The sequence below is a fragment of the Hemiscyllium ocellatum genome, chromosome 33, assembly GCF_020745735.1.
Source record: "Hemiscyllium ocellatum isolate sHemOce1 chromosome 33, sHemOce1.pat.X.cur, whole genome shotgun sequence".
Classification (NCBI taxonomy): Eukaryota; Metazoa; Chordata; class Chondrichthyes; order Orectolobiformes; family Hemiscylliidae; genus Hemiscyllium; species Hemiscyllium ocellatum.
In genome coordinates, this window is record NC_083433.1 from 49,605,117 (window position 1) to 49,629,899 (window position 24,783).

General features: G+C 42.9%; 1 non-coding gene across 1 annotated transcript; it reads left to right on the forward strand.

Annotated features, from left to right (window-relative positions):
• Positions 1-24,491: 24,491 nt before the first annotated feature.
• On the forward strand, positions 24,492-24,565 carry trnai-gau (transfer RNA isoleucine (anticodon GAU)). Its single transcript has one exon. It is a non-coding gene; the product is annotated as a tRNA-Ile (tRNA).
• The last annotated feature ends 218 nt before the right edge of the window (positions 24,566-24,783 follow it).

Sequence of the window (24,783 nt, forward strand, 5' to 3'; positions counted from 1 at the left end):
TGATGTCTCTGAGCCAAAAAGCGTGATGGGCCAAGTGGTCATTTTTAAAAGCTGTAAAAAATGTAAGACGGGGGAAACCGATCTGCAGCGAGACTGATCCGAAAGGAAAATGCAAAAGCAGTATCATTGAGAAAGGAGACAGTGTTTTCTGCCGCCCTCGTTGGTGAAGTAATCGTTATGTATCTACTCACTCACTGCCGTGGTGCACGTTCAGTTCCCAATCTGGAGATGGGAGTTCGGTACTTCCCGCCCATTGTGATGACCGTGTTTGTGAAACAGGAAATGAAGTGGGAGCTGAGAAATGATTCGCTTTTGTACCAAACGTGATTCATGCTAACATAAAATAAAGAACTACGGTTGATGGAAATCTAAAACAAAATCAGGGATTGACTGATAGATTATGCGCCTTGCAGCATTTGTGGAGAGAAACAGAGTTAATGTTTCAGATCGACAGAAACAGATTAGTTACAGATTGCCATATCATGATGGCGGGGAAATGACCAGTTTTGTAAACATTTTATCAAAATTCGCTGACACCCGTCATTTCGACCTATTTAAAATGGTTTCATCGACTGTAATGCTGTTTCCGTTGCCTTTCAGCTGCTGAAGGTTTGTGCTTATATTGTTACTTTTTTCTTTTACTTTCTCTCATCAGCTGCTATGTCGAATGGTCCTCCCTTTGTATAAATCAATGGAGTCTGTATTTGTCTCTTTGTGTGATGTATGCACCACTTTGTTTCACATTTTCTGACGCTCAATCTGTTCATATTCCTCATTTCCCATTTCTGGTCTTTGAAATGTCTCACATTCGGAGGCAGTGTAATAGTGGAGTTTCTGAGAGACTATGTCCTCCCACCACTTGCTGGATTGTGCATAGCTGGGCCCACATTCTCCCGATAATGTATCTGTTATTTAGGGCTGCGGTAAGGAGACATTATTTACTCAACATGTTATGAGTCTTTCGAATTCTAAATGCAACATCCTTTCCTCCGGAAATAAAAGCAGTTTCATTCTAAATATAGGATGACAATGATGTATTTACTGTTGGTGAAAGATGAATGATCAGTGACTGCAGAAAATGAAGATGATCAGCTCTTGGTGTCTGTGCTATGGCCACAACATTTCCCGGCAAATCTGCAGTGTCTGCTGCCTGAACTCGTTATTCCCACTAAAACTGGGAGTGAAAGAGCGAGCGCAACAGAAGAGAAGAAAAGATCTTTTTGTGGGACAATGGAAAGAAGTTCCAGTTTTTATTAACAGTCAGCAAGAAACAACATTCATTGGTGGAGAAAAAAGTCGGGAATAACTCAAGGAGCATCAAATGACAACAGGCTGAGCTCAAATCAGAAAGCCGTGGAATCAGCAATATGACATTTGAAGAAGATGAAACAATGAGCCTTTGAAAGATTGGACATCCACAAATGGCATTTGAATCCAAGTTCTCTTGTTTACTAGAGAAGCACTTTAACGAACCGAGTCACAGTGCCTTCACGAGAAGTGCGTTTACACATCCACACTTGTAGTTCTTTGAACACTTCATCACAAAAGTTTGGAAATGTGTTTCTTTTTTGTGTAAAATGTTGTTTGGTGAGAATTGCAATCAATGCCCGCTTTTGAACAGACATTTCACAGTTTAACATTCTCCATTGAAAATGTACAGGGAAAGTCAATGGGCACTTACATTGGTTTCAAACTGTACTGTTCACCTGTTTAAACTGATAGAATAAGGAGAATGTGTCCATCCTTTCTTGACCCATTGACGGCGTTCACACACCCAGAGGGATCCTCACACCAAGAGGAAGAAGGTTATTGTGGTGAATTGACCTGGACTGAGTGTGAGACAAAATCAACAGAGGGCAGTGTAGGCAGACCCATTGGCATCAACACTGAGCTTAACACCACCAGCTCCACGATTCCTTCCTGCCTCATGCGTTCCAGTCATCATTGCCATGCACTTTTATTTGAATTCCCCACTCCACTTCTTCACTTGATCCCGACCGATTGCAGGTGTCTGCTTAGAACCTGACACTTTTAGAAACATGTCTCTATCAATAAGACATGATTCACTGATCATCCGAAGATCCCCCGGAGAAGGAGGGAATGACTTAGTTTATTGAACCTTTCAACTCATGAGCACGACGAATCGTCATGCTGCTGCTAACGATAGATTGCTCGGATTTAGACCCGACAACACTGAAAAAACAGTGAGATGATTGGCGCGGGATTTGCCGTGGTAGTTTCTCCGGGTATCTGCTACCATAGTCCTTCTAATTGGATGCAAACAATCCATACCTGCTGTAGAAGTGAAATGGAAAGCAATTACCAAGTAATTGCTGTCTGAAACTTTGTTAAGCTGCTCTCATACCTTGTCTTGAACGTGCGCCAATATGTACAGCAACAATTATCATCCTGGTAAGGAGTGCAGTTTCCGTGCCCTCACGCTTTCTGTAACAAAGATACCGCATTTGCTTTCAGTGCGAAGGAAACACGGTTTGAAAACAAGGTAACACTTATTTGCTGGTCTCACAGTGCACCACGGATTGTTGATGTCGCCTCTCTGTCAAATTAATCCCAAGATAGTCTCTGAAAGGCCTCATTTTGATTTTGTCTGATGTTTTTCAACGCGAATGAACCAACGCCAGAAATCCTGAATCATGCTTTGGTGCAGTTTGCATGTTAGCGACTCAGTAATTTCACAACAGAAACGAATGGATTTACAGTCTAACCTTCACATGTGCTCTGAAATCGAAGCCATGTTGGAACTGGAACTGAGAAAGTGATAGACACGAAATGACGTTGCATCATTTACCTCATAGAAGAGCAGGAAAATGTAAACCTGGTCAGGGGAGGTGGTGGGGACAGCAAAGTGAGACAAGTGGAGGTCTCGTGAAACCTCTTCTTTCTGATTCAGTCAGCAACAAGAGACATGAATGTGCCTCAGGCTGGATAGCTTTCCCATCTCGAATACCGAACAAATACGTCGAGTATGGACTTCTTTGACACCTCGTTGTTTTGTTCTGCTAATTCTATTTGGAGTTTCTTACCTCGGTTATGGAAGCGCTTTTGTTTCACCTCCTCGTTTATTCTCCGTCCTTCATTCTCAGTTTGTTGGGAAGAACGATGTGAGGTAGGAATCACTGCGGATATCACACGCTGATCATTCTCTGCTGTCACTGTTCATTAATTTTACACGAAAAGCAAAATATTATGAATTGTATTTGGAATTTAAAAGGAAACATGTCGAAGGCCTCAGGCCTAAGTGACAGTTATATTATCTAGAGAATGTGAGCCCAGTTCTACACACTCCAGTCCGCGGGAGGAGAAATTGCCTCATCAGCTGCACTTTCACACTGTCTTCTGCAGTCAGAGTTTCCAAAGACCAGAAATGGGAAATGAGAGATTTGGACAGAGATTGTGAAAGAAGGTGACAATGACCAGACGTAGAAAGACAAATGGAAACACACATTGTGGAAGACACTGAAAGGGTCAATTGTCCACTTGACATGGCTGCTAAGTGACAGAAAGGAAAAGAAAAAGATAACCATTAAAGCACAGCTTGTCACCAGCTCATGGAAACGGAAGTAGCATGACCGCCAAATAAAACCTTTTAAATTTGTAAAAGTGACAGTTGCCAACTAATGAGAAGTTTTGATAACTATGATGATCCCACACATAATACTGAAAATTTGCCTGCATTACAATGTTGAAATACCGAACGAACCTGCTTCTGTCGATCTGAAACACTAACTCTACTTTGCTCCATGGATACTGCCAGTCGCTGAGTTTCTCCTGCATTCCATGTTTTTGTTTCACATTTCCAGCATCCGCAGCTCTTTGTCTTATGTTAACCTGAATCGTGTTTTTGACAAAACATGACCACTTCTCAGCCACATCCATCATTTCCTGTTTGAGGAATGCTGTCACTACGACAAACGAGCACAGGAAAACTCCCACTCCGTGACTGGAAATCTAACTCGAGCTGGAGGGCTGGGAGCACTGAATCAGAAACAATAGAGCACCACAGAAATCAACAGACTCTGTCGTCCCTTTCATCAATTACACTGCTGTTGTAAGGTTTGTAGCTCAAGTTGAGGTTTCGGGTGTAGGTTTGCTCGCTGAGCTGTAGATTTGAGATCCAGACGTTTCATTACCTGGCTAGGTAACATCATCAGTGGGACCTCTAAGTGAAGCGAAACTGTTGTCTCCTTGCTTTCTATTTATACATTTGTCCTGGATGGTGTTCGTGAGGTTTGAGGTGATGTCATTTCCTTTTCGTTTTCTGAGAGGTTGATAGATGGTATCTCGATAAATGTATTTGTTTATGGCGTTGTGGATGGAGTGCCAGGAGGAAGAAACTGACAACAACCGACGTCACAGTCGAAAGAAAGGACAACGGAGAGCTACAAACCTGCGTATACAGAAAACCGACAAACACTGACCAAATACTTAACTACACCAGCAACCATCCCAACACACACAAACGAAGGTTGTCAGAACACTATTCCAACGAGCCACCATACACTGCAGCACAGACGAACTTCGGAAAACAGAGGTGAACCACCTATACAACGTATTCAAGAAGAACGGACACTCAAAAAGTACAGTCCGCAGCTTCCTCGAGACCAAACCACGACAAGCAGACCAAACACAGCCAGAAACACTAACCACCTTACGATACATCAAAGAAGTTTCAGAAATGACAGCCAGACTACTAAGACCCTTCGGAATCCTAGTAGCACACAAACCCACCAACACTCTCAAATAAAAACTAGCAAACTTCAAAGACCCAGTACAACTCATGGACAAAACCAACGTCATCTACGAAATTCCACGCAAGGACTGCCACAAAGACAACGTAGAACAAACAGGAAGAAGGTTAGCCACCAGGATACACGAACACCAGCTATCCACAAAATGACAGGACCCCTCTCCATCGTAGTCCTACACCCGGATGAAAAAAACATTTCGACTGGGACAACACATCTATCCTGGGACAGGCTAAGCAAAGATATGCCAGAGAATTCCTAGAGGCTTGGTACTCCAAACACAACGCCATAAATAAAAACGTAGATCTAGATACCATCTGTCAACCACTCGGAAAATGAACAGGAAATGACATCACTACACACCCCAGGAACTCCATTCAGCACAAACATATAAATAGAAAGCAGGAGACAACAGCTTCGCTTCACTGCGAGGTCGCCACTGATGATGTTACCTAAATTAGTCTCGAGGAAAATGGAGTGAGAAGATAAACAAAGCGAGAGAGAGGAAAGCGGGAGGGAGAGAGAAAGAAAGGGGGGAGAAGAATGAGAAAAGTGAGAGGAGAAGGAGAGAGAGACAGACAAACAGAGAGAAGGGAGATAGAGATGGAGGAAAAAGAGAGAGAAGTTCCTTGGATGAGCAAAGGGAGATAAGAAAGGAACAGAGAAGAGAGAGGAGAGAGAAAATTTGAACTTGAGAAGTTGCGACTTTGCCAGCAAAGTCAAGTTAACAGGATGGAAATTAAAAGAGAAATTAGTGATATATGTAAATGTGTCACAACTCCACAACATTTTGATGCGGATGATGTTGAAGCCTTCTTCATTTCAAGGAAAAACATGGCTCAGCAGATGGAATGGTCCGAAGATTTATGGGTAATGCGAGTTCAGACTAAACTCGAAGTCAGAGCGAGTAAGGGATTTGGTATGATATTACCTGAGGTGTCAAAAGATTATGAATGAGTAAAGCAGGCTACTTTCAGTGCTTCTGAACTGGTACCAGAAGAATATCGAGAGCGTTCCAGAAACACAGGTAGGACTTATGTTGAGTTAAAAAGAAATAAACACAATACTTTTGATGGATGGATTCTTATTTGGATAAAGAGAGGATATTTCAGGCTATTAGAGAGATAGAGGAGGAGTTCAAAAACACATTTTCAGAGATTGCAAGAATTCACGTGGAGGAAAAAAAGAGTTCGGAAAGTCAGAAGGGGAGCAGAATTAGTAGATGAGTACATGCTGGTGCATAAAACAAGCTTTTGAACAGATATTCGTCCTGTGAAGGATAGAAATTGGCAGAAGCGGAGATTCTACATTACTAAACCAAGAACCGGGCGCACTTGGAAGATATTAGAGCAGGAAAAAAAGAAGCTGAAGAGAGTGGAAAGGCGGAGAAAGGCCTCAGCTGTTTCCATTCTGGCCAAGTTGAACACAGAAAGACACAGTACTTGTCGTTAATTAAAGGTGTTGTGGAAAATAAAACTGTTTAAAGAAGCTAAACTAGTGGCATTAATGAAGGAATGACAGGAGACCGCAAGAAGAGCCGAGGAGCTGCAGACGGATGTGCAGCCTTGGCAGGGGCTGGTTATGGAGTTATCACCTGGTCTCTACAAAGAATCTGTCGCTGTGGTAACATTTACTCAGAAAGAACGGGGGAAAAGTCAAGAAGCTATAATTTTGAGAGTGACAGGGTCTAACCAGTCACTGGTAGTAAGGGATGGGAAAATATGTACCCTTTCATATCTGTTTCCCATGGGTGTCATAATTTGTGGGATATATTGGCAGAAAATCAGCGTTACCTTATGTAAGATGAGGTTGGAGCGCCAACGTAAGCCGGGGAAATTTACGCTGGGCATGATAGACATAGTGTCAGTTCCACGAATTCAGCTTGTGCTTGGAAATGATTTGGCAACATCCAATTTGGAAGTGACACCCCTTATTGTGGAAAAACCCAAAGAAGACGAGAAACTGAGGAGTTCAAAGAGAAATATATTTCTATTTTCCCAGACTGTGCAGTAAACAGATCCCACTATCAATAGTCACAGCACCAAGTGACAAGTAAAAAGAAAGATGAAGGCGTTGAGTTTCGGTCAGCTGATACACTACTTGATGTGATTCGTGTAGTGGACTGAAGTACAGAAGACAGTGTTGCAGCTACCACACAGGGAAGAAGTGTTATGGGTAGCACATGAACTACCTATAGGGGGTCACCGAGGGTTACGAAACACGCAAGCTAAATTCTAAACATTTATATTGGCTTGGAATGCACACGGGATAGGGTTAACTTTTTCTGACAGTGCCATACATGACAAATGGTAGGTAAGCCACAGGCAGAAATAAAAACGCGCCTTTGTTGCGAATTACCACAGTTGGAGAATCTTTCATGTGGATTATAATTGATTGTGTGCATCCCCTCCCGAGAACTAAAAGTGGGAAACAGTGCTTGCTGAAGGCAATGGATGTGCTGACCATATTTCCAATGGCATTTCTTTCACCGAGTATCAAGGCAAAAATTCTGGTAGAGGACTTAGTAGCTTTCTTCACACGTTATCACCAACCCAGGCAGATTCAGTCAGACTAAGGGTCAAATTTTACTGCTAGACTGTTCAAGGAGGGTATGGATAGCTGAGACACAACACTTTAAATCTAGTGCAAATCTTCCTGAATCCCTGGGAGCTTTAGAAAGATGGCTTAAGATCTTGAAGACCATGAAGAGAGCATACTGTCAAGATTACCTGAATAATTGGGAAAAAGATAACCCATTCGTATTGTTTGCCATTAAGAATGTTTCAAACGAATCCACTTAGTCAATTCCCTTTTAGCTAATATTCGGACATGAAGCGATTGCCCTTTGGAATTAATTAAATAAACAAATGACAGGATCAAAGTCGGAGATCACACAATTAAATCATGTATCGGAAGTGAGGGAGAGACTAAATTGAGTCGGTGATTCAGCAAAACAGCACCCAAAGATGGCACAGCGTAAAATTACGCAGGCGAAAGATAAAAATCTGGGACTCAGAAGTTTTCCCACGGGGATAACTTGTTCGTACTGTAACCAATCATAGGTGAGCCCTTCACAGTTAGGTTTAGTGGTCCCTGTCAAAAAGTTGAGTAGGTTGAACTATTTAGCAAAGATGTCAGATAGAAAATGAAAATGTGTTGGGTATGTCATGTGAACATGTTGAAAACGTATTACACTACAAAGAAAGAACTGGAGAAAGAGGTGTTTGTCACTGCCCAGCAGAGCGAGGAATCAAATTCAGACACTTTGGATTTTGACTTACCTCAAAACAGATTCTAAAATGATGAAGTCCTTGAGGAGTGGGATGGATTAGAAAGCTATGTGTCTCAGGAGCATAGAAGAGTGTTGGAAGATTTTTTTTTCCTACCGTGACAGGGCACATGCAAGAATCAAATGGGGAGGATGAAAACAATTGGACATGAAGAAGATGTAGAGAATTCTGCTACAATAAAGCAGTATCCCTCTCGACTTAATCGTCTCAAAGGCTGACAAGACAAGATGCAGGTGAACACTATGCTCGATGGGAACATCATAGAACCACGCCTGAGCGCGTGGAGTTCGTTGATTGTCTTAGTTGTCCAACCAGATTATTTGTGTTGAATTTAGTGCGGATTATGGAACGGTCAACGCCGTTACAAAATCGAACTCATATCCAGTTTCTAGATTGGAGGACTGCATCCAGAAAGTCAGCCAAGCCAGTTACATCACCAAGTGATGCGTGGCTACTGGAAGGTACCATTGTCAAAGTTGGTGAACAATTCTCTGCGCTTGTAACTCCATATAGGTTATATCAGTTTAAAGTGATGCACCTTTGAATGAAGAACAAGCCCGCCACACCCAGAGACATTTGTACAGAGTTGTGGCTGGGTTGACAAATTGTGTAATCTATTTGGACGATGTAGTGATCCTTAGCAATTCAAGGAATGATCGCAAGGGACTGTTGGCCGAGCTCTTTGAACGACGACGAGAAGCAAAACTGATGACAAACATAAATAAAACAGAATTCACGAAAGCAGAGGTGATATTCTTGGGATGTAACATCGGTCATGGCAGGTTGAGCATCCTCTGAAACGTGAGGACGAAGGCTTTTGAGGAATTTCCATGATTAACTTCGAAGAAAGAGTTTCTTTAATTCTTCAGACTCAGCGGACTCTATCAGAATTCTGTTCCAAACTATACTAGTGTAGTGGCATCGTTAAATGATTTGCTGAAGAAGAACACTGCTTTTCGGTGGACAGTAACATGCAACGTGGCAAATGACCATTTGAAGTCGATATTAACCACCAAACCAGTATTACCTACACCAAACGTCTCAAATACTTTTAAAGTCGACATCGATGGTCGTGACGTTAGAGTTGGAGGTATACTCCAACGGGAAAAATGAGCATGGGGAAGAACTGCCAGTTGATAACTTTTCATAGAAAATCAACCTCTATCAGAAGAAATGCTCCACAATCGAAAAAAAACTACTGAGTTTGGTACTGGCGTTACAAATTTAATGTATGTGCCACGAACAATGGATCGGAGAGGTTACGTACACAGACCACAATCCGCTAAAACTTTGTATATATGTAATAATATGAGACTATTTCGTTGGCGTCTTCTGGAATAGACGTTCACTTTAAAAATCGTACATGTTGTGGGTCAGTAGCATGAAGTCACAAACACGTTATCGCAGATTCAACTGATGGTGTTCAGATGAGATTGTCTTTATTTCATGTTTTATATGTATATATAGAAAAAACTAAGTCGAAATTGTATGAAATCTATCGATATGTCAGGGTAAAGTATTTAAAAACTAAAATGAAAACATATCTTTTTTATGATGAATGATTGTTTCCTGTAGGGGCGAGGTGTTTTAAACACATTAGTGCACGTTTAAGAGATTTAAAAGCAGCAGAACAACCAGATACAGAAACAATTGTTCTCAATAAGACAACGACGTAATCCTGGGTCGAACAATTCAATTCGATCATTGCCTGGAGACATAAATATTTCGAGTTTGGCCACTCAGTTTAAATTTTAATCAGGAAAATATATAAATTTCAATTCAAATTTTAATTGTGTCTCTTGAAAGTCTTTTAAAAAAACAGGGTGGCACAGTGGTTAGCACTGCTGGCTCATAGCGCCAGAGAACTGGGTTCAATTCCCACCTCAGGCGACTGACTGTGTGGAGTTTGCACGTTCTCCCTGTGTCTGCGTGGGTTTCCTCCCACAGTCCAAAAATGTGCAGGTCAGGTGAATTGCTCGTAGTGTCAGCTAAGTGCTAAATGTAGGAGTATGGGTGGATTGCGCTTCAGTGGGTCGGTGTGGACTTGTTGGGCCGAAGGGCCTGTTTCCACACTGTAAGTAATCTAATCAGATGCTCTGTGATATGAGATGGGCGACATTGAACAGTTCGGAGAAGGACTGCCAAGACCTCGCATGTAACAATCTTCTTGAAAATATATATATATGTGGAAAATAACTTTTCGATCCGTGATCTTTGACACAGAACCTCCCAACAGGGACAAAGAAGAGACAGGAAAATCCGAAGACAAGAACCTACAGCTGCCTGGCTTTGATAAAGAAGTGCTGTTTTGTAACTTAACTGGGAGTTTTATCTGAATAACATTATCGAATGGAACATCAAAATGGGTAATAGAAATACATTGGTTTATTAATTAATCTCTCTCATACTTTAGAAATAAAGTGCTGATTTTTTACTTCGTGTAGTTCTTGGCCAATCGAATTGTTGCAGATTCCTGTAAAGCATAAATCCTTTCTGTGTTACTGGTTTTATCGTAAGCTGGAGGGTTTATGCTGTGTCATAACGAGTCTAAACAAGTTTGGCAAAACAAGTGTATATTTGTGCAGTTCATTGAGTTAACTGGAGATTTGCACCATTCATGACCTGGATGAAGTGATTCTCCCCGCCGTGATCTGAATCTCCAAAAACGAAAAGGTACCCAAATTCTCCGTAGTTGACAGGATTCGAACCTGCGTAGAAATGCCCCAATGGATTTCAAACCCATTAACTTAACCACTCGGCCACAACTACGAATAGATGCGCCAAGCACTCATTTCCAGGCATCTGTCCATGGGGAACTTAGCAGTAGTGCATCATGGTTTGGTTTATTTCAATTCAAAACCCACAGCTTTCAAATCGATGAAATGTCTGGACAAAGTGGATCTGGGTGTTCCACCCCGATAGGTGGGATCTATATTCAGCTTAAACGACAGCAGAAAATGCAGAAAAATACTCAGCGGGTCGAGCAGGATCTGGGCTGGGAAAAGGCGATTCAACGTTTCAAAACTTCTTCAGAACGTTATCAGAACTCCGTTTTCTCCAAGTAGTACAGACAAACCTGTTGACATTCCCCAGAATTTTCTATTTTTTTTTCACATTCCCAACATCCACAGTCCTTTGCATTAGCCATTAAAACGATGCAGAAATACCTTTGCGATTCTGGATAAGATTCCTGTTTGGGGAATATTTTCCTGACCACATTAAAATCCCGGAGCTGTGCAGGAAAGAAAACCAATGAAGTATGAGCAGTGAGAGATTCGACTCTGGAACGTCCCAAACCACCAACCGCTCGGTTAATGGATGAACGTGTTGACCAATTACGCAACAGAGACGGGTTAACTTATTCATTGCACGATCCAAAAACAGTAAATCCTGGGACATTCACTGCAGTGAAATGGCAACAATCCTGTACCAGCTGCAAACACATCCACGTCACAGCAACCGACTTTTCTGCAAAAGGAGTCCTGCTCTCTTCGAGGCTTTTTCTTAACTTGTTTATAACCCAGTATTCTCGTGGTCTTGTAGCTGTGGCGAGGTTTGAATTCCTGACGTGGAGGAAGGAAAATCCTTTCAATGTCTCAGATCGGTTCATGTCCAGAGAACAACAGAGTCCACGTCGCGGCCTCTTAAAGACTGGCTGTGTTAAATGGAGCAATCCACCCTTCGTTCACCTCTGATTTCGCTTCCCAAAGAGATTATAAAGTTTTCCAAAGCTGGAGACATGCGTTTACTGTTATTTTGCCTTCTTTTCTTTAACCTAACAACTGGCGATATTTTCCCAAAATATCTTCACAATCCTCCGCCTTGCATTATGTCCAGCGAAGAGCAAACCCCTTTTGTCGAAAAATTACTGAGGTTGGGATTCTTTTCTTTGGAACAAAGAATGTTAACTGGAGATTTTTATGGTCTGTTAATAATGATGGGGGAGGCGCAGTGCGGGTGATTGGGTTGATGTTCTGGAGGAAATGTTGCCAACAATCAGGGTCAGTTTCCAGAGGACTGGGAGTAAATATATTTAATGAAAAATGAAATTTGCGAAGAGTATATAGAGCCTAATCTTAGGGGAACCGTTAATCATTTAAGACACAAATGAGGAGGACATTCTGTCTTTCAGAGAGTAGCAAATCTGCAGAATTCTTTCCAATGAAGGGCTGTCAAGGCTGAGTGTAATCAAGGCTAAGATGGCCGCCCAATTAGTCACTTTGGGAATCAAAAAGAATGGGGATAAGACGGAAAAGTGCAGTTAACAATTAACCAAATCAGACATGACCTCATTAAAAGGTGGAGCTGACCTGATTGGACGAATGGCTTCCGTCTGTTCCAATATCGTATCTGACATTTGGAAACTGCGAGAGACCATTGTGAAGTAAGAAATTGCAGGACGTTGAGAAGAGATGATTGGAGTCAAACTGAGTCAACATTATTTCTTGAAAGGAAAAACACTTGACAATTTTGCCAGAGTTCTTTGATCATATTACAGGCAGAGTTGATCAAATGTTCGTAGTCATTCCATAAGGGACCATATCAAAAGCCATTACACGAGGTAGAAGTTCACGGTGTTGTGTTAAAACAAGGCCAGGATTGTCCGTTGTTTATTTCATGGAAGACACATAATCTGGATTCTTGCCAATTTTTCAAGTTGTAAAAATTTAATTCGTAAAATGGTAGAATGATCAGTCATAGGACTGCAATGATTTATATCTGCCTTAATGACTTGGTGGAATTGGCAGAGTGAAATGTGCCCAGTTTTACTGACGATGCACAATGGGTGGGAGGACATTTTGCGATGAGGACACCAGAATATGGAAATGGATAGTGACAGGTTGGGTGGGTGGGCAAGCAATAGGTGCACGGAGAATGTTGTAAAGTTGATAGTTTGGAGAGGAGGGTGATGCACATGGTTGGGAAGGAAATGGCACAAATGGGACAGGTCATAAGGACGGTGCTGAGCTGGAGGTTTTGAAGTGAGGGATGGTGGGGGAGGGGAAATGTGGAAACTGGTGAAATCCTAAATGATGCCATGGGTTGGAGGCCCCCAACGAGGAGACTTAGCTTTAAAACATAGAACAATAGAACAATACAGCGCTGCCCAGGCCCTTTGGCTTTCGATGTTGCACCGACCTGTGAACTAAGCTCATCCCTCTATATTGTCCCATCATCATCCATGTGTTTATCCAAGGATTGTTTAAATCTCCATAATTTAGCTGAGTTAACGACATTGACAGGCCGGGCATTCCACATCCTTACTACTCTCTGAACAAAGAACCTGCCTCTGACATCCGGCTGCAACCTATAAACCCTCAATTTGTAGTTATGACCACTCGTACAAGCTGACATCATCTTCCGTCGTAAAGGACTTCCACAGTCTACCCTATCTAATCCTCTTATAATTCTCGGGAGTAGGTTTGATCGCTGAGCTGCATGTTTCATTTAAACCTGCAGCTCAGGGAGCAGACCTACACCCTGAACCTCAACCTGAGTTAAAAAAAAACCTTGCAAAACCTTGTAACTCTCTATCAAATCCGCTCTCAGACTTCTTATTTCCAATGAGGACAGACCCAAGTCTCTCAGATTTTCCTGATAAGACTTTTCCTCCAGAACAGGAAATATCTTGTTAAATCTCATCTGCAACTTTTCCAATGCTTCCACATTGTTCCCGGAATGGGGCGACCAGGCAGTTCAAAATATTGTAAGTGGAGCCACACAAGTGTTTTGTATAGTTGCAGCATAAAATTGTAGCTCAGGAACTCATTCCTCTACCAATGAAATCGACAGCAACGCACTCTTTCGCAGTAGCACAGTGGTACGTCCTGCTGCATCACAATACTGCAGACCCACGATCAATTCCGCCTTCTAGCGACTCTCTGTGTGGAGTTTGCACATTTTCTGTGTGGGTTTCCACCAGGTGCTCGGTTTTGCCCTCACAATCCAAAAAAAATGTGCAGTTGAGGTAAGGGGGAAAGTGTAGGAAAATGGGTCGCGTTTCGGCGGGTCGGTGTATCCTTGCTGGGCCGCAAGGCCTGTTTCCACACTATCCGTAATTCAAAGAAAAATCATCCTGGATGGAAAATATGTACATGGACTTCAAATTCACTCTGCACATCCACATTACCAAGAATCTTTCCATTAACTCAGTATTCTGCCTTCCTGTTATTTTTCCCAAAAGTGAGTCACCTCACATTTAGCTGCATTGAACTTTATTTGTCACCTCTAAGACCAAGTCTGCAGTTTGTCCAAGCACCCCTGCAACATTTTTCTGCGCTGTCCACTACTCCACCAACTTTAGCGTTATCTGCAAGCTTACTAACCCATCCACTTATGCCTGCGTCTTTGTCATTTACGAAAGTGGCAAACAACAGTGATCCCAAAACAGATCTTTGTGCCAAACCAATCGTAACCGGATTCCAGAATGAATATTTTTCATTAGCCACCACTTACTGCCTTCTCACACAAAGTCAGGTTCTAATCCAAACTGCGAAATCATCGTCAATCCCATGCCTCTGCATTTTCTCCAACAGCCTAACATGTGGAAGCTTATCAAAGGCTTTACAGACGTCATGTGCACCACATCAAATGGCTACCCTCATCCAAATCTTGGTCACCATCTCGAAAAGCTCACGAAACCATGTTGACCCTCTGAAATCAAATTATTGCCGGCTGATGGATTATACATCCTATCTCTCATACTCAGTTCCATATTTTTTTCCTACAAAGGCTCTGGGTCATCTGTATTCCCCTTCTTCAACAAGGGAACAACTTTTGCTATCCTCCAATCTTCGAGTGCTATTCCTGTAGACAATATCGAAATAAAGATCAAAGGCAAAGACTCTGCAATCTCCCCACTGGCTTCCCAGGAAATCGTTAGATAGATCCCAGCCGACTCAGGGGTTTACTTATTTTCAAACCTTCCAGAATTGTTATGAAGTCCTCCTTGTAAATCTCATTTCCACCCAGGCTAGTAACCTGTACCTCAGGTTGTCCTCGACAATATTGTCTTTAACCAATATGAATACTAACGAAAAATATTCGTTTGGCGGCTTCCTATCTCCTCTGACTCCACACATAATTCATCACTACTCTCTTTGACTAGTCCTAATCTTACTATCGTCGTTCTTTGATTCCTCATACACACGTAGAAAGCCTTGGGGTTTTCTAAGATTCTATCCGCAAGCAACTTCTGATGTCCTCTCCTGCCTCTTATGGACTCTCTGTACAGGTCGTTCCTAACTAACTTGTAACTCTCAATCGCCCTTACTGAGCCTTCACGTCAAATGCTAACATAAGCCTCCTACTTTCCCTTGACATGAGCTTCAAGTTCCTTAGTAAGCCACGGCTGCTTCGCTCGACAACTTCCTTCATAACTGGCAGGTGCATACTCATCAAGTACATACAATATCAATTCCTTGAATAAGCTCCACATTTCAATTGTGCTCATTCCATCCGTTTCATTCCACATCTAGCGCAAACTAAATCTTGCCAAATTTCATTCTAATTGCTTTTCCCTCAGATTTACTCTCTCCCTGGAGTACATAACTATCCCTTTCTTTTGCTTAAGTATACATACTGAACTGTGTTCACGATCACCAAATTGCTCACCTACCTTCACATCTAACACTGGGCCAATCCAAACCCAGTAACAAATCCAATGTGGCCTGTGACTGTTAATAAGAGGCAGTCTGGCCGCAGGTTATGGTCCTGTGTTGAGGATCAGGCAGGAATTCATCAAAGTTGAGAGTGACAAATACGTTTACTGCTCACCTCCCTCTGTTACCCTCACTCGCAGAAGACTGCTATTATCATTTGACGCAGCAATTCACAGATGATATCTTTGGTTGCTTCGAAACTTCTGAACAATGTGCAAGTGAGTAAAGTAGTACACCAGGACCAGGCTCTAATGAGGGAGCCAAGAAAGTTTGCATTGTCAGAGGGCCGGACCTGACGGAACGGCGCTTTCTCTTTCCAGTGCAAAAGGTTAGTGCTGAAAGGGCAGGCGCTTTTGGAGGTTCAATGCTGAGGGAGCTGACGCTGTCAGAGCATCAGGACTGAGGATGCAGAAACTCTCAGATGGTTTGTGCTGAAAGATCAGTCACTGTAATAGGATCAATTCTGAGGGAGTGGGCACAGTCAGAGGGTTAGTGTTGAGGGAGCAGACACTGATGGAGTGTCAGTACTGAACGAGAGGGTAGTGTCACAGGTTCAGTGCTGAGTAAGTGCCATCGTCGCCCGTTCAGTGTTGGGAGAGTGGGTGCTGTCGGAGGGTCAGGGCTGAGGGATTATATTTAATTTATTTCGTGTTAATATTTCCAGAAACAAATAAAATGGCAGCTGAATATCCAAACTGTTTACCAAAACAATCAATGGCAAGTCCGAACAGAAATAAATAATCTAAAACCTCTCTCATATTTGAGGACATCCTGCCTGTTTTTGTCACACATGCGCTACCTGTCTGATCACATACATCTTCTCTGTATGGTCTCACACAGCCTCGGCATGTTTTTCACATACATCCTCCCACTCTCCATCTTACACACACTACATGTTTTTGTCACACTCACCTTCACTGCATGGGACAAACTAGAAGTCTGCCAGTACTGGAATAGACTTCAGTTTACCCACCCCTAGGGATATGATTGTGTAAAAATGGTAAGAAGTTGGAGGAATCCAAATTCCACTGACCCCAGCCCTAATCCCACCTTCCTGTCTGAACTGGGATAAGATCGCAGCAAGACATGACCGAGAGAGAGACAGAGGGAGAGAAAGATTCATAGAAATTGAATTCACAGAATCAGGTCCTTCAGTCCAACTTGTCCACACTGACAATATACCATCAATAACTTTCATCTCATCTGTCAGCATTTGGCCCATGTCTCTCTCACCCCTTCCTACTTATTTACCAATCCTGATGCATTATAAACTTTGTGCTTATACCAGCCTCTACCCCTCCCTCTGGCAGCTCATTCCACACTTGCACCACTCTGTAGGAAAAATGCTGTATATGTGGGAAAGGATACTCTCAGGTGGCCACGCTGCTGAGGCACCTGTGTGTTCACACCGGTGAGAAGCCATTCATTCATTCCTTGTTTTGGAAATGACTCAAACAATCATCCGATCTGCTGTGACATTTTGGCAGCCATGCAGATGATAAATGTTTTAGAACAGTGACTATAGCTGTTAATTTTATTCAATGATAAGTAAACGTATTGGCGAATGGAGAATACATAAAGAGACAGAAGCGACAGATATGAAATGCTTCAATCCTTCACGAAATCTATACCATGTACTGATTGACGTCCGTTTCTTCCTTCACCATGATTACCTTTTTTAATGTAGGAGGATAATTTAGGGATAGAAGTATTTCCTTAACTTTCCAAAGCGGTAAAATAATGCAGGACATACTGAGTTAATTTTCATCTGTCAACGTGTACTTTGGCATGCTTAATAAATTAGATAAAAACATTTACTCACAAACAGTGACCATCAAGTGCTCACTGAAGATTATTGGATAGGGCATCCTGGAGGTCGGTTTCCAGTGAAATTCCTTAGGGATCGGTGAGGGGAGCTCTGCTCTTTGCGATGTTTATGAATACGTTGGATGAGGAAGAAGAAAGGTGAGGTAGTAAGTTTGCCGATGACATGGAGGTTGGTGGAGTTGTCGGTAGTGTATTCGGCTGTTGTGGATTGCAATGAAACATTGCGAGTTTGCAGAACTGGTCTGATATGTGGCAGATGGAGATAAACCCGAAAAAGTGTGGAGTCGTTCACTTTGGAAGTGCGACTTTCAATGCAGAACACAGGGTTAAAGGATTCCTGGCAGAGTGGAGGAGCAGAGGAATCTTGGGTCATATTGGCTGTCTTTAGAGCAAGTCTCAGGTGTTGGTCTATCCCAATAACCATGCAAGTTAACATCTACCAAGGAACTTCCTGTTTTACAAATAAAGTTACGAAATAGTTGTTCAAAGTGACAATCACAATGAAAGAACTTGTTTCTTATGTACTTTAGGAGAACCTTTGAATGTAGTATTCACCCAGATTACAATTAAAGTCGAGAAAGGTGAGATGATTGAAACACGTCGATGTGCCTCCTCGGAGATATTTCGATTGTTTGCCAATAAATTATGTTTTAGGAAGCTACATTTGATAATCTCGTCGCGACTAATCAGGGCAGGACGACGGAGACAGCTGTTGTGACTGACATTCATTTTAATAAATGCACCTGGAATTTCTGACATACCACGATGTTTAGCTTTCAGTAAATGTGCTGATATGATGTGTTATATATGAAATAAATAACGTGTGATTTCACAGTGAACCTGCACTGGAATGGGTCCTAGATACATGTTACTCTTTGAGGAAAAGCCGGACATGAAACGATTTATGTGTCCCAGACAATGGCGCTGCATTTTGACATCATCGATAAAGTGACACATTCTTCCGTAAGGAACTATCTTTAACCAATCAGAAGACAGTTAATTCTCACGGAGAATGGGCAGGAATGCAGCGAGGATAACCAGGAACTGTCTACACACTTAGATTGGTATGATTAAGAACTGTTCACATTTCGAACACAACTGAATAAAAAGGGTGGCAAATTTTACACCAAAGTTTATTGTGTTCCTTGAAACCCATGCATCTGTGTCTGAGTATTTCATAAACTCACGGCACTCCTCAGAAGAAGGACGGCTCGAGCCGATCTGACTGCAGCAGTTGAAGATGGGGATTTTTAACATCAACTGATCTTAAGTTACTAAAGGTGTTCTTTTCTCTTTCTTGCACAGTGAATTCTTGTCGGAATCAATAGTAATTTGGAGATTTTTTTTGATGTGTGGAAAACTGCAGCTAATTCCTGCTAATGCACAGTTGATCGGTGATAACAGTGTGAATGAAGGTACAGAATCGAGAAAACAGTTACATGTTAAAAATGTCATAATTAAAACAGTATATGAAAAGCAGCAGCTGCAATCAAGAGCAAGGTCAGATGTCGTGCCTGAGATTTATGGGCGGACAGAGCGTGAAATACACAAATAAAATGAAGCTGGCACTCAAAATACACCTTAAACGACGTAGTTAAAAGGGAGAATTGCAGATGTTGGAGATTAGTCAGGACCGTATTCCTCAAAAAGGACAGCAGTTCAGGCATCTTCCGACAAGCAGGAAAATCGAAGTTTCAGCAAAAGCCCTTCATTAGTGTTGAGGGTTTGAGACTCGCGGGTGGAGAGATTAAATGGCAGGGACGTGTGGCTGGGGGAAACGCAGCTGAGAGTGCAAAAGGTAGATGGAAGTGGAGGAACTGGTGATAAGTCAGAGGGAAGCAGGATGGACAGGTAGGACAAGCCATGAGCGCGGAGCTGAGATGGAAGTTTGAAACTGGGATTAGGTAGGGAGAGGGGATATGGGGAAACTGGTGAAATGTATATTGACGTCATGGGCCTGGTGGTTCCCGAGGCTGAAAATTAGGTGTATTTTCTCAAAAGTCAGGTGGTAAGGGAGTGGCTATGTAGGAGGCCCAGGACTGGTATGTCCTCGGTGGAGTGGGAGGGTGGTTGAAGTTTTTGGCCATGAGGTGTTTGGTGCAGGAGTCCTGAAGCGCTCTTCGAGTCAGCATGCGGTCTTCGAAACGCAGATGAGAATGCATCTGGAGCAATGGATACAGTAACTGACATGTAAGGAAATGGTGGTAAAAGTCTGATGATGTGGAAGGCAGCTTTGTGGCTGTGGACCCTGGTTGGCGGGATGTGTGGGCGCAGGCTTTGCAATTCCTGTGGAGGCAAAAGAAACGGCCAATATCTCTGGTGTTGTGTTCCGTTTGTAGGTGGCATAAATGACCAAGGTTGTACGTAATCTGCAGAGGTAGCTGGAGGTGGAGGGTGATAACCAGGGAATCCCTGCCATTTTTTTATGGTTGGAGGGGTGTGTTTCGAATGCGAAGGTAAAGGAAATGGACGAGATGTTTGGGAGGTCTTCATCAACCAGGTAGGAGGGGAAATTGCAGACTTTGGAAAGGCGGCCATCTGGTGTGATCTGTGGTGAACTAGTCACTCAGTCATAGAATCATAGAGGTATCCAGCAAGGAAACTAGCCCTTCGGTCCAAGCCGCCCATGCCGTCCAGATATCCCAAAGCAATCTAGTTCACCTGCCAGCAGCCAGCCCATAACCCTCCTAACCCTTCCTATTCATGTGCTCATCAAAGTGCATTTTACATGTTGCAATTGGACCATCCTCCACCACTTCTTCTGGCAGCTGATTCCATACACGTACAACCCTCTGTTTGAAAAAAATGCCACTGAGATTTCTCTTATATCATTCATCTCTCACCCTAAATTTATGCCCTCTAATTCTGGACTCTCACACGTCATGGAAAATACTTTGGCTATTTTTCCTATCCATGACCCTGTTAACTTTGTAAACCTCCAGAAAGTCACCCCTCAGCCTCCAACGCTCGAGGCAAAATAGCCCCAGTCAGTTCAGCCTCTCCCTGTAGCTCAAATCCTCCAACCGTGGCAACATCCGTGTAAATCCTTTCTGGACCCTTTCAAATTTCACCGCATGAATTAGATCGGAAGGAAACCAGAATTGCACGCAATATTCCGAAAGTGGACGAAGCAATGTCCGGGACAGCCGCAAAATGGATGCAATGTCCTGAACAATAAAGCAATGTATACCAAACGCATTGTTCACTATCCTATCTACCAGCGACTAGACTTTCAAGGAGCTATGAACGTGCACTCCATGGTCTCTTTGTTCATCAACACTCCCTATGTCCTGACCGTTAAGTGGAAAAGTCATGCAGAGTTTTGCTTTCCCAAAATGCAGACCCTCGCATTCACCTTAATTAATCTCCACCATCCCCTTCTCAGCCGATTGGCCCATCTGACAATGATCCTGTTGCAATCTGTGGTAACATTCCTTGCTGTCCACGACACCTCCAATGATGATGTCATTTGCAAGCTTACTGATTATGCCTCATATGCTCATATCCATATCATTTATGAAAACGACGAAAAGTCGAGGACCCAGCACCGATCCTTTTGGCACTCCACTGGTCACAGGCCTCCAGTGTGAAAAGCAAACCTCGGCCAACGCAATCTTCCTTCTACCGTTCAGCCTGTTCAATATTCAAATGGCTCGTTCTCCCTGTATTCGTTGAGTTTTAACCTTGCTAATCAGTCTCCCATGGGAAAACTTGTCGAACGCCTGTGTGAAGTCCATATAGATGACATCTATCGCTGTGCCCTCATGAATCCATTTAGTTACTGTTATGGAAAATTATGGAAAGTTATCCATTTAGTGTGGAATTTGAAAGAGAATGATTTTGGAACATTTAATGCTGTGCTGAGCTTTGTAAACAATACTTTGGTGAGGTTTGCAGCCAGCTTGTCGCTGTTTCAATTTTGTAAACATTCAATTCGATCTTGCGAGAGTCAGACACAGTGAAAGCAGAAAAATTGTCATGTCCAAGACCAGGGGTTGAGAGAATAACATCTTCAGTTTTCCCAGTCGTTGCCCTTGAGTGTGAGATAAGAAACAGTATAAGGCATGTATCTGAACAATGCTCAGATAACCCTGACATTGAGGCATCGAGATGAAAGTACTGGGGTCAATTCTGCTGAATTTAAATAGGGCTCCTTTCTTTGCCCTTGCTAAGAGTTGAGTCAAGTCATTTTAATTTCCACTACAGTAAACTTGGGGGCTCCTCCCGGTGCCAGACGACTGAGTGGGATTCTGAAGATTCCTAGGAAGTGTAGCCGCCAGCGCCATGAAGGTGTTTCTCTTCACATCGAGCTCTGAATTGGCCCTTTTGTGTGAGAGGACCCCAAATATGTCGATCACACAAGCGCTGGCATTGGAATCGAATAGGATCGCGGTAACAGTCGTGACATAAGTAATCTTACATAGACCCTCATTCTAAGAGAATAAATAAAGCAGGGGAAGGGTTCAGTGAACTCTCGCGTGGCATTAGAGCAAAGCCCAAGGGAAGGGAACAGCCGTCTCTGGAGTCTTTCAGAGACAGCACATTTAAGGGTGGTTTTAGACTTGGAGCGACCACTGGCTGAGTTGGACTCACCAAAGGCGTCCTGTATACGAGGTTTCTTGGTTTACTAAAACCAAGGGATTGAGGCGGACTGTCCAATGCGAGAGGGGACCCCGGAGGTCAGAAAGCAAGTCAAAGGGAAAAGATAACGGTACCGCATGAGAGAGAGAGAGAGAGCTGAACACTTTTCCAGTTACTCTGAAAATACGCTCCGTCAAGAGCAAACAAAAGGACAGCCCTCACAGTACTTGAAAGGGCCAACCAAAAATGCAATACATGCTAAATAATTACGTCCTCGTAACAGTTTGTAAAGCAGTTACAATTGTGGATCCAGAAATGTGGTTTACCTGAGGGGGGAAGTTTAGTAAAAGACAGGTGGAAAGATTGAGGTCGATGTTGGAGAGAGAGAGGAGGAGAAAAGGATGGAAAAAATAGAAACTGTGAATTGGAGTGTTTATAACATGAGGCTGCTTTCAGAGAAAGTAAATCTCAAGTAGATGATAGATCAAATACACGTACAAACACCAGCACGCATGCAGACCCGAGCATAACACAACCTAACGATGCTGTACAGCGTCTTAATTAAATTTCATATTCTGACCTTTTTGACTGGCCTCCGAGACCAACAGCCCCCCGACGAGATCCGCCTGGCGAAGGTTCCACGTCAGCGGCCACCGCCTCATGTTCTGCTGAATCACCAGGCACACGCCATACCTACAACCAATTGGAGGAAGAAGCCCAAAAGGACATCCACTACAAGATGGAAAGGCATCCACATGCTGGAATCTGAAACCAAATAGAAAATGCTGGAAAATCTCAGCAGGTCTGGCACCATCTGCAAGGAGAGAAAAGAGCTGACGTTTCGAGTCTAACTGACCTTTTGTTAAAGATTAAAAAAGGGGAGCTATTTACACCAGGCTGAGAGAAGGTGAGTCAAGACTCCAGATGCAAAGGTTATAACGACAATGCACAGAGAAATTAAAGGGAGATTAGGAGCTGCGAATGACCAAGGCTGAAGCCAGTGCTATGTAACAAAATATGTGGGGGATGGGTGAAGAAGAGACAAAATGGAAAACAGTGGAGAAGCGTAGCAAAGCGGGAAGAGGAGAGGAAAAATGTATTGACAGAGTGGGAAGCGACAGAAAGAGAGACAATCAAGAAATAAGAGGTACAGAACAATGAAAAAAACAAATAAAAATGGTAAATAAAGTAATTGAAATAAAATTATCTGAAGTTGTTTGATTTTAACAACTTTAGACAATTTTACTTTGTTACTTTATTTATCTTTTTTATAATTTCACCTGCAATGTCATAGAGCCATTAGATATGGACAGCACTGAAAACACAGTCTTTGTTCGAACTCTTCCATTCCGAACAGATATCCTCAACTGATCCAGCCGCGATTGCATGCACTTGACCCATGTCTCTGTCAACCCTTCCTATTCAAATACACGTCCAATTTCCTAAAAAGAATGGGAATTCTACCAGCCATCACCAGCTCGTCTTGCAACTTATTGCAGGCACGCACCATCCTCTGCGTGAAGCCGTTACTCCTTACTGCCTTTCGAATTCTCACCCTCCCACACCAGATTTAGACCCTCTCCTTCTGCACTGCCCCACCTGAAGGAAAGGAACTTATCTACTTACCCGATTCATGCCCCTCATGATTGAAAAACCTACATAAGGCCAGCTCCCAGTCTCTGAGGGGTCAGGCAAAACAGTGAGAGAGGGTTCAGCCTGCAAACATTTGCACCTTTTCCATTTTCAAATGTAGGATGTGGCATGCTGTCTGAAGCAGTCATCTTAGCAGCTGATCCGTCGCTGACAAACGCTGCAGGAAGGCGTGTTACCTTGCTAAATATGCTGTTAACCGAAGATTGCAGAAGAAACATGAGTCATTGAGCAAAATGCGCAACTGAGTTCTGCGCTGCTGCTGACTCGAAATCAACTGTGTCCTTCGGGAGCAGAAAGAATCCCACTGTTAGATTACAATTCCAATGCATTTGGCATAAGGTTCGCAGCAGTTTATCGGCAGCACATAACCCTCACTCCAAAGATCTGTGAGTTTCCAGAAGCGCAGTGAGCGATCGTTGAAGGTACGTTTCAACCAGACGATATTTGTCAACATGACAAGCTGCAGCTGAGCTGGTGGCATTGCGATTGAAATTGCATGCGTCTGGGCATTGTGTTTAATTTTGGATATCAGAGCAAATGGTTAGCTCGAGTGTGCGCGTTTGGAAAAGTCAATGCTTTTTGTGTTGAAAAGCTTTGCAACGAAAAAAATACTTCAGACTATCGTGCGATCGTGAGTTAATCAGAAAATGAAAAGCCCCCGTGATTGTGGGCACCGGCAATATACACATTTGCTTTCATTAGCCCCCTGTGTTGGTCGGTCAGCTCAGCTGGTTAGAGCTTACTGCTGATAACGCTAAGGTCGTGGGTTCAAACCCCACACTGAGCATGTGTAAGCGCTCGAGTCATTAGCAGTGCTGTGTCAAGGTTTGTCGTGGCTTTTGCTTTCACCGTCTGCAAGAACTTGTCACATGATCGATTTAGATGTGTATTCATTCGAAAGCCGACCATCGCTGTCATGGAACATCAACTCGTTGGTCCCATGCCGGATCTCAGCTGCGTTGCTGTATTTCCAAACAAAGTGTCCCACGAAAGCACAAAATCACC